Source organism: Neopelma chrysocephalum, unplaced genomic scaffold (assembly GCF_003984885.1).
Source record: "Neopelma chrysocephalum unplaced genomic scaffold, ASM398488v2 Primary Assembly neopelma1_97116, whole genome shotgun sequence".
NCBI classification, from domain to species: Eukaryota; Metazoa; Chordata; class Aves; order Passeriformes; family Pipridae; genus Neopelma; species Neopelma chrysocephalum.
Window position 1 is genome coordinate 1056206 of NW_020925758.1, and position 14909 is coordinate 1071114.

At 42.4% G+C, this 14909-nt stretch overlaps 1 protein-coding gene across 3 annotated transcripts in view; it reads left to right on the top strand.

Annotated features, from left to right (window-relative positions):
• Window positions 1-14909, top strand: part of SETBP1 (SET binding protein 1) — a 268798-nt gene that overhangs the window by 168906 nt on the left and 84983 nt on the right. The gene's annotated exons all lie outside the window — the stretch shown is intronic.

Here is a 14909-nt window from a genome sequence, read left to right on the forward strand (position 1 = left end):
GGTGACTGAAAGAACGAAAAGAGTGTGTTGATGCTCCAAAAGATGCCAAGACTTGGTCCAGCATCCGAGTGGTCAAAATCTACTCACCACACTTGTGGGGAGACTCCTACTCCCTAAGTTTGATGTCTGACACCATGCAGTGCTCTCTCCCTACTACTTTTATAATTATATAATTTTTTTCCCCTCTACTGAGCCTGTAAGCCTGAGGAACAGTGACCAAGAGTCGAAAACACATCTACAGCAGAGAACACCTACCTCAAACCACGTTTAATCTCATCAGAGGAAAGCCTTTCCAGTCGCACAGTCATCATCTGCAACTTGGCTTAGAGGGCTGAGCAATGCACTACTCATTAAAGGTGTGGTGATGGGATGAATCCTCTCTGGAAGGACCACAAATGGGCCAGAGCTGCTCTTGTGGGAAATAACCTACTGAAGAAGCAAAAGCAAAGGATGCCCAGAGGCAGGTGATGGTGCTGCTCCACGGGCAGCTGTTTCAGTTGCATTCTTCCTGTGGTCAGCTGTGCTACCCTGTGGTTAACAGAATGTCCATAACCTGAGATTTTACTGATGAGTAAACCTCAAAGCACCAAATAAAAGTTTGAATAAGAAGCTAGAAGTGTTGTCATCTGAACAACACGACCAGTTTGAATCCTGTTAACAGGTTTGCTCTGTCTTCAAATGCCCATTTTTATAATGTGACATTCTCAGAGGGAGTGTGAGGAAATGTTAACCTCTGCTACCTTACAAAAAAAAAGAAAAAAATTAGTTTAAATTCAATTGCGTAAATAAGTTTGCCTTTATTTTCAAAATACTTTCTTGCCTGGTAGCAATGAAGGAGAGACTGTGGTGTCTGCTCTTCCATGGTTTGCGTCAAAAAGGAAAGAATAGTTTTTCAAATTGAGACTTTATGGTGTTATAAATTGATGGTGAGTTATAACTTGATGGTAAAAATTCTCTTCTTCAGGCAGGAGTGAGGACATTAGGCAACCCCCTAACAAATCACATTTATTGTAATTGAAATGCATTTTCAATTAACTGCAAGGATCTCTATGCCAAAGTAAAAAAAGAAAAAAAAATAAAGAGAAAGGGTGGAAAACTTGAAGGCTTTTTCAGAAACAGGTTGGGCCTTTGTACATTTTATTGGTCGGGAAATGTTTCCCAAAGGCTTTTGTAAAGGCACAATTCAGCCCTTTAAAGTCAGATATGGAGCAGCAGTAAAGGGGTTAAAAGTTTATGACAAGACACTGAGGTAAATTGGCTATGTTAACCTGCCTCCCTTTGGATATCTTGTTTAGTTGCCTGAAGTAGCTTCTCAGGTGTCCTCTGTAGTGAGCAGAGTGAGTTAACCTGCTCTAATTTCCTCTCTGGAGTCCTCATGGACTGTAGAGTGCAACCAGGATCGAAAACCAGGTGTTGATCAGAGTTTAGTGGCCAGAGCCACACTCTGAGAATACTCTGCCCTGACTGATGAGCTGCAACAAGCTTTTCTACAGATGAAGCTGGAGGGTCAATTCCTGCATTATTTAGTAGGGACCATTCCAAACCTGATCTCATACCTGATTGGGTCCCTCCAAGCTACAACCTTGGTAACAAACAACTAAAGCCATGTGGAGGAAACCTGGATTTGAATCCTGACCTGGATTTCTTGTTTTGTCTCCAAATCCGGGATTCACTTTCTGTGGTTCCTGACTAAAAACTGTTTCTGTAGGGCAGGAGCTGAAAGCACAAAGTCTTTGTTTTAATACCAGCCTTTCCCCCATCTCGCTCAAAGCAAAGCCCTGGTGAGCAGCAAACAGCCCTGCTGAGCTCAAGCCTCTGTCTGAAGTGTCCCCTCCTTTTCAGGCAGGAGAAGCACGACAAGTCTACAAGGGAAGAAAATCTAATTATATTGCACATGTTCTAACTTACGTTGCTGTGGGTTGCTGGGACTCTGAGCAGCAGAAACACAAGGTCACTTCTTGCCTGCCACCGCATCCTTTGCTTGATGAGAAGTGGATAGACAGGACAGTTTTTCCTGGTGTAATTACCTTAAGGGTGGAGAACTGGGGATCTTCCCCAAGTTTCATTCTGTGAGACTAAAAGCCCTTCTTTAAAATTAAATGCCCACCAACACACTCACACACACAGGCACAGGCACCACACGGGGCCTGTGTGTGCTGCGACAGCAAATGCATGGATAATCCACTTTAATACCTCCACAAAGCTAAAAGTCTTTAAAAAAAACACTCTTGTGGGTTTGCAGCACAGAAATCAGAGTCCTGTATGTCTGAGACTTCCTCAAATCCCAGGTGACTGGCTGTGAAAAGGTGCTGCTGTGCTGAAACACAGATTTTTGTTAGTCCTTTGCAAACAGGGATTCCAGTTGTGTCTGTGTTACCTGTGGACACTTTAGGTGGCACGTTCAGATTCAAATAACAAAGGATCAGTTTGTTTGCACTTCAGCCAGGCATTTATTTCAAATCATGTTCATCTGGATTGTAAAATACCTTGGAAGGCCTTGGTCATGAGAACCTTCGTGGGCACCGGCAAAAGTGAGGGTGAGGAAAACAAAATTCTCCTGTTGGCACTGGTCAAGGAATACAGAAAGACAGATTGAGCAAATCACTGAGCCTTAGTATTTCCATCTGTAGTGTGCAGAATAATGACTCTTGCTTCTTTCATGAAGTGCTTTGAGATGTACTGAAGATAGACTTTAGTCACCAAGAAGGTGTTTTTGCTTTGTGTGAAAGATGCAGAGATGTAATAAACCTTTGTCACTTGCTTGCTCTTTGGTTTATACACCCCTGCCACTCTGTTTTTACTCACTGAAGTAATATTTTTTTAAAATGTAGATCCCTGGTTCTTGATGGAGGACGGCCTGCAAGCCAGGAGAAACAATTGCCTGTTCTGAGTATATTTACTGGTAGATGCCACCAGGTGGGAACATGTATGATGAGGAAACTAAAAATTTAATTTTCAGTATTTCCTGCCGCAGTCATCCACCTGAGTCCTTGTCAGTCATTTTTTTTTTGCCATACCTCTTGTACCAAAGCCCAGCACAGCACAGTCTTCTCTTTAAATATTCCCTTCGTAAGAGTAAATGCAAAATATGTTACATGTGGGGAAAGGAGCGTCAGGAAGCATTATTTCTCTTCTCTCTTCATCTCTGGAGATATTATGCATGCAGATATTGGCACCCTGAATTACCTAGTCCAGAAGGAAAAATAAAAAAAGGCAAAAAAAATTTACTGTGATAAATCTCATGACCTCTAGTCAGGTAAAAAGCGAATTCTCAGATATCCATAACAGGCTGAGCAGTCTGCAGCAGCAGAAATTACAAGTGCTGCACACTGAACTAAATTCCCTGACACTTTAAAGTGCACATTTTCCAGCTTTGCCCTTTCCATAGAATTCCACAGAGGCCACCCATCGCTACTGCTGATAAGGTCGTGTGCAGGGTGGGTGATGAATCTGCACTGATTTCAGAAGGTTGCTCTGTCTGGTAGCAGAAAAATAGATATCTGTGTATCCTTGAGAGAAATCCCTGAAGGGGGACTATACAGAACCGTGTGTATTGTCTAGTGGAAAACAAAACAAAGGGGGAAAACACACAAAAAGCCATAATAACTATTGAGTAATATGTAAATGCTTTCCTTAGAATGCAATAGATTTTTTTTTTAAGTATGTTTGAAGCAGCCGCTGAATAGTTTTTGCATCAGTGACTTCGATGTATGCAACCTTTTTGTACAGTTGTTTGAGACTTTAGTTTTTGCTCTTTTTTCTCCCAGCACACCCAAAAACTCCCCATAACAACCTCCAGAACACCAGCTGTGGTGTAGTGGACATTTGGATTGAGGCAGAGGTCTCCAACTGTTCAGAGCTTTGTATTTGGCTTGTGTTTTGAGACTGTGATGCAGCATGCAGAACAGCAGAGAAATTTAAAACAGAAAAGACCAAATCAATATGTTCTTCTATATTTAAAACTGGGGGTGGGGGGAGGAAGCAGTGTAATAAAGCAGCCAATGCCTAAAACTGACCCCGGGGTTCTTCATGTCATCAGATCCACGATGTTTTGATTTTGTGCTGTTTTAGAGATCTGTGAGGCTTAGATCCAGATTAGGTGAGACTTTGTGTCTCATTTCAAAGGTCAGGGCCAAATCTCAGCTGCTTGGTGAGGACAGAGTCAGCCTGGAAGAATATTTCATATATATTTGCCTCTTGAAAGTCCTTGCTCAGCCAGGGTAGCGGAATGACAATAGAAATCACAGTGACTTTCCCTATGCCATGCTGATAGCCTGAGTGTGTTGAACCAGTGGATTTTGGCATCACTCACAATTGCAGAACCACATGTGGCACAACGCTGCCCACCCTTGTTGCAGAGGGAACCACATCTCACTGGGTTTGTCGAGATAGAAAGGCCCTTTCTAACAAATCAGCTCTGTTTTACCAGTGGGACACACCACTTTACAGCAGCAGGGAACATGGCAGTGAAATGAGTTGTTTAAAAATGCGGAATATTCTCTTTGGTCCATGGAAGAATTGGGATGAATCCAGACCTGAGGTATGTCTAGGAATGGAAATGATTCCAGGAGAAGAGAGAAGAGACTATGAACAGTGAAATTTATTACATTGGGTTGTAGACTCCCAGAAGAAGGGGTTGAAGACACATTGCTGGAATTGCTTCACACCAGGTTGGACAAAACACTGGAGGATATAGAGAGGTTCTATAGTCACAGATTTAAGGCTAGAAAGAACCCCTTAGTCAAACCTCCCGCATGACTCATACCACAGGATTTGCCTAAATGTGTTTCTGTTACAAATCCAATAGATGTCATGTACTGATGCATATCAGTTAGAAAAACACCCAGCCTTGATTAAAAGAAACTTCCAGTTCTAGAAAAACCATTGCTGATAAGCTGTTCTCATGATTATTTATACATCCTATAAAAACTGTGAACCATGTTTCTCATCTCAGTTTTCCTAGCTTCAGTTTCAAATCCTGTGTATCCGCCAAACTGAAGGACCTCCCATGGCACTCTTGTCCCATGTATTTTTAGGCCCTTTTGAGTGTATCTCAGATGCTTTTAACACCAGGTTCACCTGTGCTTTAACCAATCTCCCTCTCTCTCCTCGAGTAGCTCTTTGAAACACTCACCTTCTGCCAACTCTTACAATGCCAGTTCTTCAAAATAAGCACATTTTGAAAAGAAAGAGGCATACCTTTCCCCCATTAGCAATGGACAAATGCACTTTGAGGTCTGAAACATGTACTGCTGTTTGTTATTTACTCCCTTTGCCAAGCTGCTTGGGCAGGAGACTGTATCTTCTGTGTCCAGTACTTTTATACACTTACTCAACTTGAGCATGCAGCCAGCACTTAAGAGGAAACAACAACAGGGCTTGGAATGGTTTTGCTTTGTCAACATGTGTAGAGCAAAGAAATGTATTTATGTGAGTTACTAGAACAAGGGCAATTAAAAGGACAATGCTCTGAAGTGCTGGTGGTTCTACACCTTCACTCTGTCTGATCTCAGTGTCTCCACTCCTAAGGGGGGAGTATGTGCACAAAAATCACTGGATTTCTGCACTGGTTCAGGAGTTTTAAGGGTTTGTCCAGACCAGATTCTCAGTGTAGGATAGGCTAGTTCTGACCTGGACGCTCTCCTGATGCCAGTTCTGTTCTGGATGCTAATCCCAGGCCTGAATTTATATTTAAAGGCTTTTACCTACATAGTCAACCTCATGGGGGAAAGACTGGGGACTCCATAAGCTGAATTTTACACCTGATTTGTTAGGTGAGAAGCTAGAAAAGTTTGGGAGGTCATTCAAGCACTAAGCTGTGCTTGGGGTGTTTTGCAATCACCTTTTCTAGACCACTGCTCATGCCCTTTCTTCTTCTGGTCTGTGCTTCTGTTGATTTATGTGCATAGAAAACAAACCTAAACTTGGTCAGGGCTTCAAAGTGATGCTGTTTTACCTTAATAAAACTGTAGTTAGCCTGGTGATGTTGTGAAAACAGTTGAGAATGTCTTGAAAGTATAAAAATCAAGGGACAATAAAATCCTGGGATCAGCTCCCAAATGGATTTCCGCTGTAGATTCACACTTAATAAAATACAGAGAATTGCATTTTATTTTGGTACATAAATACTGATAGTGGAGGACTGTGGCATTTAGAAGGGAGAATTGCTCCACCAGAAAACTCACTTCAGCAAAATGATGCAGTCCAGTTGAGCCCCTTTTATGATCTGAGAAATGACTGTTTTTATAGCACACTAAATAAAACCTGCTATTCGAGCTGGAGGTTTATTAGTAAAGGTGATTTTGTCATTGCTGGGGAGGGAGGGGAGGAAGAAGAGATGAGGGATGAACATCAAAGAAGAGATACGTGTCATTCAGAAAAAGCACAACAACGTCCCAAAAATGCAGTGTCACTCTTCATCACCTCACCTGGCATCACCAGGGAGATATTTTATGCCACTATGTTGTTGTTGTTGTTGCTCCAACACCTTATTGCTAGACTTGGCTTTAGGTGTGGTGAGGAACCTGCGAAAACATCTGTGTGGAAGAGCCAAATCATCCAGGGGATAGTATGATTAGTTCTTATAGGAGAGCAATCAGATTTAGTCAGGGCAACATGTGTTTTTGCAGCTGCCCAAAATAACCCTTTCCATGGTCTTGAAAGAGGACTTGCAGCTGGGCATTAGCATTCCCACAACACATGTCCTGGTGCAGTGCTGAGCATCCTTCTTCAACCCTGCCTTCCGTCATTCCTTAATGATTCTGTGACTTTAAAATCATCTGACTGAAGGCTTAAATCACAAACAGCCATGTCCCAGGAGGATCAGTTCTAGTCCAGACACAGAGATGTCTGCCACGCTTTGACATCTTCAACGTGTGCAAGGATATTTCCCCACTTATCACTTCCTAGGGTTGCTACCAATTTTAGGGGAAAGAGGAGAGGGATCACTTTTTATCTGCTCACAGTGGTGAAAAAAGGGGACATATTATAGGGGAACTGGAGCATAAAGCTTCTAAAACCCCATTCATCCTGTAGCCTTTTGCAAATGAGACAGGTTGCACTGCATGCCTGCTTGGACTGTTGTGAGGACTGCACACTGTGCAAGGGAAGATGGGTGTGCTCCTATTCCCTTCTGTCTGAAGGAAATTATTTTACTGGTGAAAACAAAGAAGAATCCCACTTTGCAGTCTGGTACAGCTTTTGGAGAGAGTCCAGACCACATCTCATCTCTGGATGGTACACACCACTGTCTTTGCACAGAGCGCAGTGACTTTTCAGTGGACCCAGGAATTTACCATGTATGACATGGTATGAGATGTATGACATGTATGACATCTTCAGGCAGATTTTCCAAAGGTAATGAGCCTCCCACATTTTGCTGCCGATCACTGAAGTTCATCTTCTCATGGTGAATTTGGTGAAGACACAGGTGATACCCTCACTAAATTCAAGGTACAGGACTCAGATCTTAAAGCTGGACTGGGGAGGACAATGTGTATTTGACCTGTCCCCCAAATTTTCATGAGGTTTATAACCCAGCTGTGCCAGTAGATGTTCTGACTGATTTCTGGACTTTTTGCTAATGCTGTTGCACATATAATGCTTCATACTAGACCTTAGCTGCAATCAGGATGCTTTGAAAGAATTAATCTGGTGGTCAGTAACTGCTAAATGAAGTGCATACCAAAAGAATGATGAGCTAACTGACTGCAGCCCAGAGCTTTTATGAGCTTCTCTAAATGCCTGTTTTCAGGTGAATTCAGCATCTCCTTGACATTTAAGGACTCAATTTATAATCAAATTATTTAACTCTAGTGGAAAGAATCACTGGCCATGATGGAAAAGCCATTTATATTTTGCCCATCCCTTAAGAAAAAAAAAAAAGGAAAAAGAAAGTAGTCAGGGTAATGCTGCAATTCCTATATTAAATGAAGGATAAAAGAAACCTTTCAGTGCAAATTAAGCACTGCAGGCTTTTAAAAATTATAGCAGAAACTTAAAGTGCATGGCTGCTCACATCCTTATTTCCAATTTAGCTATCTGAGATGTGCTGAAGCATTAACATCCAGGACAACACCACAAACCCTTCAGAGATTAATACCCCTTACTGCTCACGTTTCTGTGGGCCCCAGTCTGTCTTGGGATCCTTCTGCTGTTTGATTTTGGCTGAGACAAGTACAGATATACACTGCCCTCTACAACTTGAGATTACAGAGCAAAATGAAAGAGCAGGATGAGATGGAAACCAGGATGTTCAACATCACAATACACTCTGGGGAGAGTAGGTTGAGCTCCACGGAATTGTACCATTTCTGAAGGGATGGAAGTGTGTTTTATATACGAATAATAAAGCCTTAATATCACTGCTGCAGTTAGAGTTCATTAGCAAAGCTTTTGAACAAATGAAAGCACAGCTTAGCAAAGGCGTCTTGCTCTGCAAGCCCTGGCTTTGTGGATACAATGTCTGAAACGTTTGCTTAAAAATCCATGCACGGGCTTGAGGCCAAACAAGGACCAAACCAGGGTTATCTCAGAAGTTGAATGGGCAAAATTGTATGAGTCCCATTGTAGTCCACCTTAGCTGGTGCCCAATTGTTCTCTCCCAGCTGCCTAAACCGAGGCGGCAAAGAGTGTTATGGTTAAACACGATATTTAAACTGCATTGTTATGTCGGTGATGATGGGTTCTTTGTTGGAGATGACAGAAAAATCCCATTGTTTAGAGTTTTCCCAGACTCGGTGCTTAGTACAAAGCCTTGAAAAGAGCAGGATTGTTTAAACATTTGATAAAAAAAATCTGTGTAGCGATGGGTCTATTCCATGAGCAAGGAGGAGATCAGCCTGCAGCGCCAAATCCTACCTTTATAAATTCAACATGTTGTTGTTATTTGCCTATATAAAATCCTCAATCCCTGTACGTGGAAAATGGCAAGGTCTGAAACATTGCAGGAGATTGAAACAGTGTGCAAATTATCCTGTTTAAAGCTGGTAGCAAAATGAATTTGGAATAACTTTGGAATTTCCAAAATATTTAGAAAATCATGATGCTTTATCAGGAATGCATGAAAAATCACGATTTGCAACCACAAGAGTGGATTACCTTCAGTAATCTTTGTGAATTGCTCTGTCTTTTCCTTCAGGGTGAGTGCTTTAGACAAGGTGTTCTCAAAACAGTCATAATGCAAAAGCCTGAACTTCAGTTTCTCTGAATTGATACAATCAGAAAAACATGCACCACCGTCTGGGATGCTTTTGTTAGGTGAATGGACACAAAGAAGTGTTCTATGACTTTTAATTAGCCCACTCCCACCCCATGCTGCGTTGTGCTCTCAAGGGCAGCTTCGTGTTTATTCCTGCCTCTCTTTCTATGTCAAATGAAAGATGAGGAATTGGAAAGACTATTAAGGTCCGTTCCAATCTAAACCTTTCTATGATTCTGTGATCCACACTCCTGTGGGCGTGGTGGTGTTTGGGCTTTGTGCTACTTAAGACCCAGAGAGCTGCGGAAGGAGTAAACTCTGGAAGTGATAAATTTGGCAAATTATGGAAAATCCCTTGTTTTGGAGTGATAGCAATGAATTTTATGTTAGTGCCTGCTGATGTGTCTTCCATTACTGTTTCACCTTTAATGAAAACCCCTCTGCCTGTTTTGAAACAGATTCAGTGGAGTTTCTCAAAAGACACCACTGTTGTTTGTAGTTCCAGCAAGTGTCATATGCTGGTCGTATCCCTTATCCTTGGTTAAATTCACTGAGGATCTGAAGAAATTCCTAAGTCCATTTCAGACCCCTGCAGTTATGAACTGCCCTGACTGGATCACAGAGACCTCAAGCTTCGTGCCAGTGATTGCTCAACCTCTAAGTCATCAGGCCCAACTTGTATTTTCCCTGAACCTGGTCTCTCCTTCACATCTTTTATTTACAGAATAATTCTACCCTGGGAAGGCTCAGTGCACTCACCAAAAGACATGAAATATCTCCAACCTGTAGTTCTGATTAGAGCCTTCAAGTGAGTAGTTTACAGCTGTCCCATTGGGACACAAGAGGAAATGCTTAATTTTGAGCAAAAGTATGAGCTGAGCCAGGATTATTTATTCATGTGTTGGAGCTAGAAATCTCTTTTTTTTTTTCTTCTTCTCAAAGGGTTTTCTTCTCTGGTAACATGTGTTTATGCATGTCTAGGAAGCAGAAACTGAAGGGAAAGCTTTTTCAAGGGGAACAAATCACTTGGAAATTCTCCAGTTTTTAGGAGCTCAGGACCAGAATAGAGTATGATTTTTCAGAAGGCAGGTGCCCACTGCAGTGACAGCAGATTTATTTATTCAATCTGGAAAATCTCAGGCTGACCTCTTGCTAGGCACAGAAGTTTTGTTACCAGCATTGTCTGGAGTATTTTCAAGTATAAGCTTAAATTGAAGCTCGTGTGAATTCAGGCCAGCCTTTCCTCTGAGCTGACTGGATTCTGAGCTGACTGGAAGGTCCACTTTGCATGGAATACCACTGCCATAGCAGAGTGCTGTGCCTGAGCTAATATCCTCCTCTGGGTGGCTTGGAGACAACACCTGGAGATCCAGCATCTTGCCAGCTCGGGTTGCCAGCAGAACAAATGTCCACACACATCACACCTCTACCCCGTAGATTTCCAATGAGATGCCAGATCCAAAGTGGCAATATTGTTACCAAAAATGGCTTACGAGTTCCTAGACTACACAGAGGTAGTGTTCTGATGAGATTTGTTCTTGCTGGAGAGACAAGGATGGCCCTGGGATAAGAGCAAGCACTTCCGAAGACCCTGATCTTAAGTGACATTGTGCATTTAGGAAAGCCTTTCCTGTTTTTCTTTTTTTTTTTTCTTTTTCAGTTTTATTTCCAGCCTATGAAGAAGATAACAAAGGATAGTATGTCCCCAGAGCACACTCTGATGTGTCACTGTGGATGCCAATCCCCACAGACGCTCCCGATGTTATTAATTTTTAAAACAAACTTGCTGATTGAGGTTCTGACTGCCTTTAAATTGTCTCTACAAGGAGACTGTGTACTAATTAACCCACAGAAACAATCAATGATGTACCTTTTTCAAGTTTCAGGGTGATTAGAATATGAAAATGAAGAGCACAATGGTGCAGATGTTTTAAAATCACAGCAGACAGCAATTAGTGACATGGGAACCAGCTGCTTATCTCTCCAGATAAAGCCTCTTAATAGGGAATTACACTTGAGGAGCCATTACACAGATGGATCTGCGATGATTTAAAGAGGGGGCGTTGTAGTATTAACTTTGATTTGCAAGCCAGATTCTTGACAAGCTTTATGTGTGTGTTACCTCCTCAAAAAGGTGTGTTTGGAGCAAGGGGGGACCGTTACTTTAAGCACTCAGATTTTTTTTTTTCCAGGTGATGGGTTTCTCTAACTGTGTATTTTATCATTATTAATAGTTTTATTCTGTCTTATTTCGATATTATTATCATTATTATTATTATTTTATTAGGCTCTTGATTAGGTTGTTGTCATCTTCTCCCACTTTTTTTGCTTTGGGACTGGAAGCAGCATGTGGATTTAGATGGAAGCTCAGTCAAGGGAATGGGGAGGCAGACTGAGACATCCAGTAGTTAAATGAAAAGAGTCTCTGAGGAACAGATTCTGCTGCTGGTAACTATTTGCAGAGTAGGGTGCTGTTCCTCATGGGACTGATACAATCTCATCTCCCCAGCTGCAAGGGCTACATGCCAAAATAAAACTGTTATGGGGAGTAATCACCCCTTCAGGTGCAGGGTTTCAGAGATCTGACAAGGCAGGTGTAAGCACACAGTGTAAAACCTCTTCTTCTCTCTGACCAGTGCTCACTAGTCACCAGTGTATGGGACGTATCCTGCTTATAGGTCTACCCACCATTGCTAAAGCTGAGGGCTGAGGCACAGGAGTTTGTCATTCAACTCATAGACTACTGATAAGGGGATTCAAATTTTGTTTTGTCTAGTCTAAGGTTTAGCATGTGCTGGATCACGTTGCTCAAGCTTCTTTGCAGTTAGGAAAGCTACCCGCTTCTCTGTGTGTATTTTATTTTATTTGAAGGAAAGACAGAATTATTAACCTACTAAACACTTCCAGTAAACTGCATATCAAGAGAAGTGTTGACCAAGTATAGAGAAATGTAGTAAAATTACATGGCTTAATTTACACTTCTACTTCCACAAAAGAAGGAGAAGCACATTCCCAGTGCAGAATAGCTGGCTGCAGAAGAAAATCCCATTTAATGAAAGGGCAAGCTACAAGCAGAGGCAGGCACTGAAGTTTGAAGAACTTTTAGGGCCTCATAAACCAAAGAGTAAATAAAGGTAAATCTTTCTGTTTTCATGAAAAACCCCCACTATTCCTGATGCTGGTCTTGGCTGGCTGCCACAGGAACTCTATTCAAGTCAACAGCCCCTTGCCAAGACCTATGGAGCTGGGGTATATTTCACACTTACTGACAAATACAGTAATGAATTTGTGTGAAAGGTACCAAGATACAGGTTTCTGCCCTCACCCTCCTGACAGCTGCGACATCCTCTGTCAGCTCAGCAGAGTCTTGGCTGAGCTGAGCTGAGGCTTGTTGGCTTCTTGGGATGGTGCTTGCCCATCAGGGAAAATTGAAGCCAAAAAAAAATTGGGACCAACAGGATCAGACAGCAAGCTAGATGGGTACACAGGGAATAAAATACATAGGGCTACGTTACTTTCAACTGATTTAGTAGTGTTTTTAGGTAAATCCATTGCAGCTAGTGAAATCCAACCTGCCGCAGCCAAATATAATCTGTGGCTGCTGGGCTGCAGAAGAATTATTTTTGTGTGATATGGATGTCTCTGGCAAGGTAGAGCCAACAGTAAATATGGTGCTGGAGGAAGTTTAATGAGGAAGCCCAGCAGACTGTTATGTGCCTGGGCAGATATATAGTTCTGACATCCTGCTGAGGAAATGGAGTCCCCTGATCCTGCAGACTGGTCATTTTTTGAAGGCCTGTTGAAATCAGAGTGCTTATCCATGTGATTAAATGCCTCCAGAGTTGGCACCTTTGATGACATAGGCATATCTCTCTCATGAATTTTAAGATCGATGTGGTGGTGTCCCTTGCTGCTGGAGTAATGACAGGGCTATCATTAGGGATGTGTTGGGACTTGCATCATCACTATACAATGTGCAGGCCAAGGAAATGAGGCTGGAGGAGCCAAGCCATATATCAACATTCATTGCTGATCTATAGCTGGCCTCTCTGTTCTGAGCCCTTATTAACTGCCTTAAAATACAGATCAGGCACTATTGCTCCTTTTAAACTACAGATCCCTCTGTGCGTGGTAGATATGGAGGGACCAGGGTGTTGCCAGCATGTCATGTTTTTGCTCACTGATGTAACCCTCTTTCTTATCTTTTTGTTTGTTTTTTTTTTTCCTCTTCCAAATGAAATTTTTCAGGTCATTTAGTTTCACAGTTCAGCATTTGGGAAATGAATGTGGGTGTAAGGAGATGCTTTGACTGCAGCCATCAGCCTGGGATCTGTTCAGAAACAGCCTGGCCCTGCCTTAGTGTGGGTCCTGGGGCCCGTGAGAGCCTTCAGCCCAGAATTTCCAGGGCTCTTCCACATTACAAGTCATGGTACCTCAGGAAGATGATTTTTTATATGAGGCTAGGATGGAGGGCAACCACCTCCAGCTCCCTGGGACCTCACCAGGGGGTGACCATGTCCCACACACCTCCTTGTGCCCAGCTGACAGGACACCCAGCCTAGTGGCTAGGGGGCAGGAGAAGCCCCAAGTGGCAGATCTCAGGAGCTTTGGGATCAGTTTAAAATAATCAAAATAAAAACAAGCTACAAAACTCCAGTGCTGGGGCTGCTGGTTTCCTTTTGACCCCTCCCTGGACTCATCTCAAGATGTGGGTTTGTGTGGGCTCCCTTTTCCAGGGGAGGGCATCAGCTGTGTGCTGCATGGCTCATGCATGGGAGGGCCACTGCAAGGAGGAGGAGGAAGAGGAGGAGGAGGAGGAGGAACTGATTCACTCCCCAAGGGCTGTTTATGCTTTCGGGTCTTCTCTCAGGCTGAGAAAACTGGGTGTCGCTTGCCCGCGACATCTGCAGCTCCACCGCAGCTGCATGCTTTCGTTTTCTCACTCCACAATTCCTGGAAATCTCTGTTTTCCCTGAGCATGGCTGGTCCATGTGCATGACAGCTGAACTATCTGCAGGATTTAAGAGTCCCTGATTGCTTCTCAGACAATGGACCAGAACAGCTTCGTCGTTATTGCCTATTCCAGGAAAGCCACATGTCCATTTTTATATGCACATGAAAGATAGCTCAACATCATTTTGTCAATAACATGTATGTTTAGTGGTCACTAAATAATGCACTGTGGGCTTGGGGATGTTTAGTCCTTTTCAAATCTCTCTGAAGTTGCTCAGAACTAGGGACACCTCATTTCCCGGCTCAAAGCCCTCTTTTGCTCTTCTGCTTCCTTGTCCCAAAATTTCTGCTGCAAACACCCCAAAGAGGGCTCTAACATAAGGCTACTGATAGAAACTTACTTGTAAGAGTGTGTTTGGAAGAACATGAAACACTTAGCAGTTGTTTTTTATCGTTCTTTCCTTGGCTACGCATTTATTTTAAGTCTCTCATCATTTATTTGACATTAAGAACAGTGTCAGTACTTGGTACACCCAGTTCTGTACAGTTCTGTACTAGGTGTACAAAGTCACTTGTACAGTTTGACCCAGAGCTTTGCAAAATAAAAACTCCTAAATCTAACATGAGAAAACAAGTCAATTAAAGAAAATAAAAAATAAATAATTTTTTTTTGCTTTTAAAAGACTTATCAAAAAGTTACAGCTGTAGTAAACAGAATTTCTTTAGCTGAAGGAGGCCCACCAAGAAAAAAAGTGGA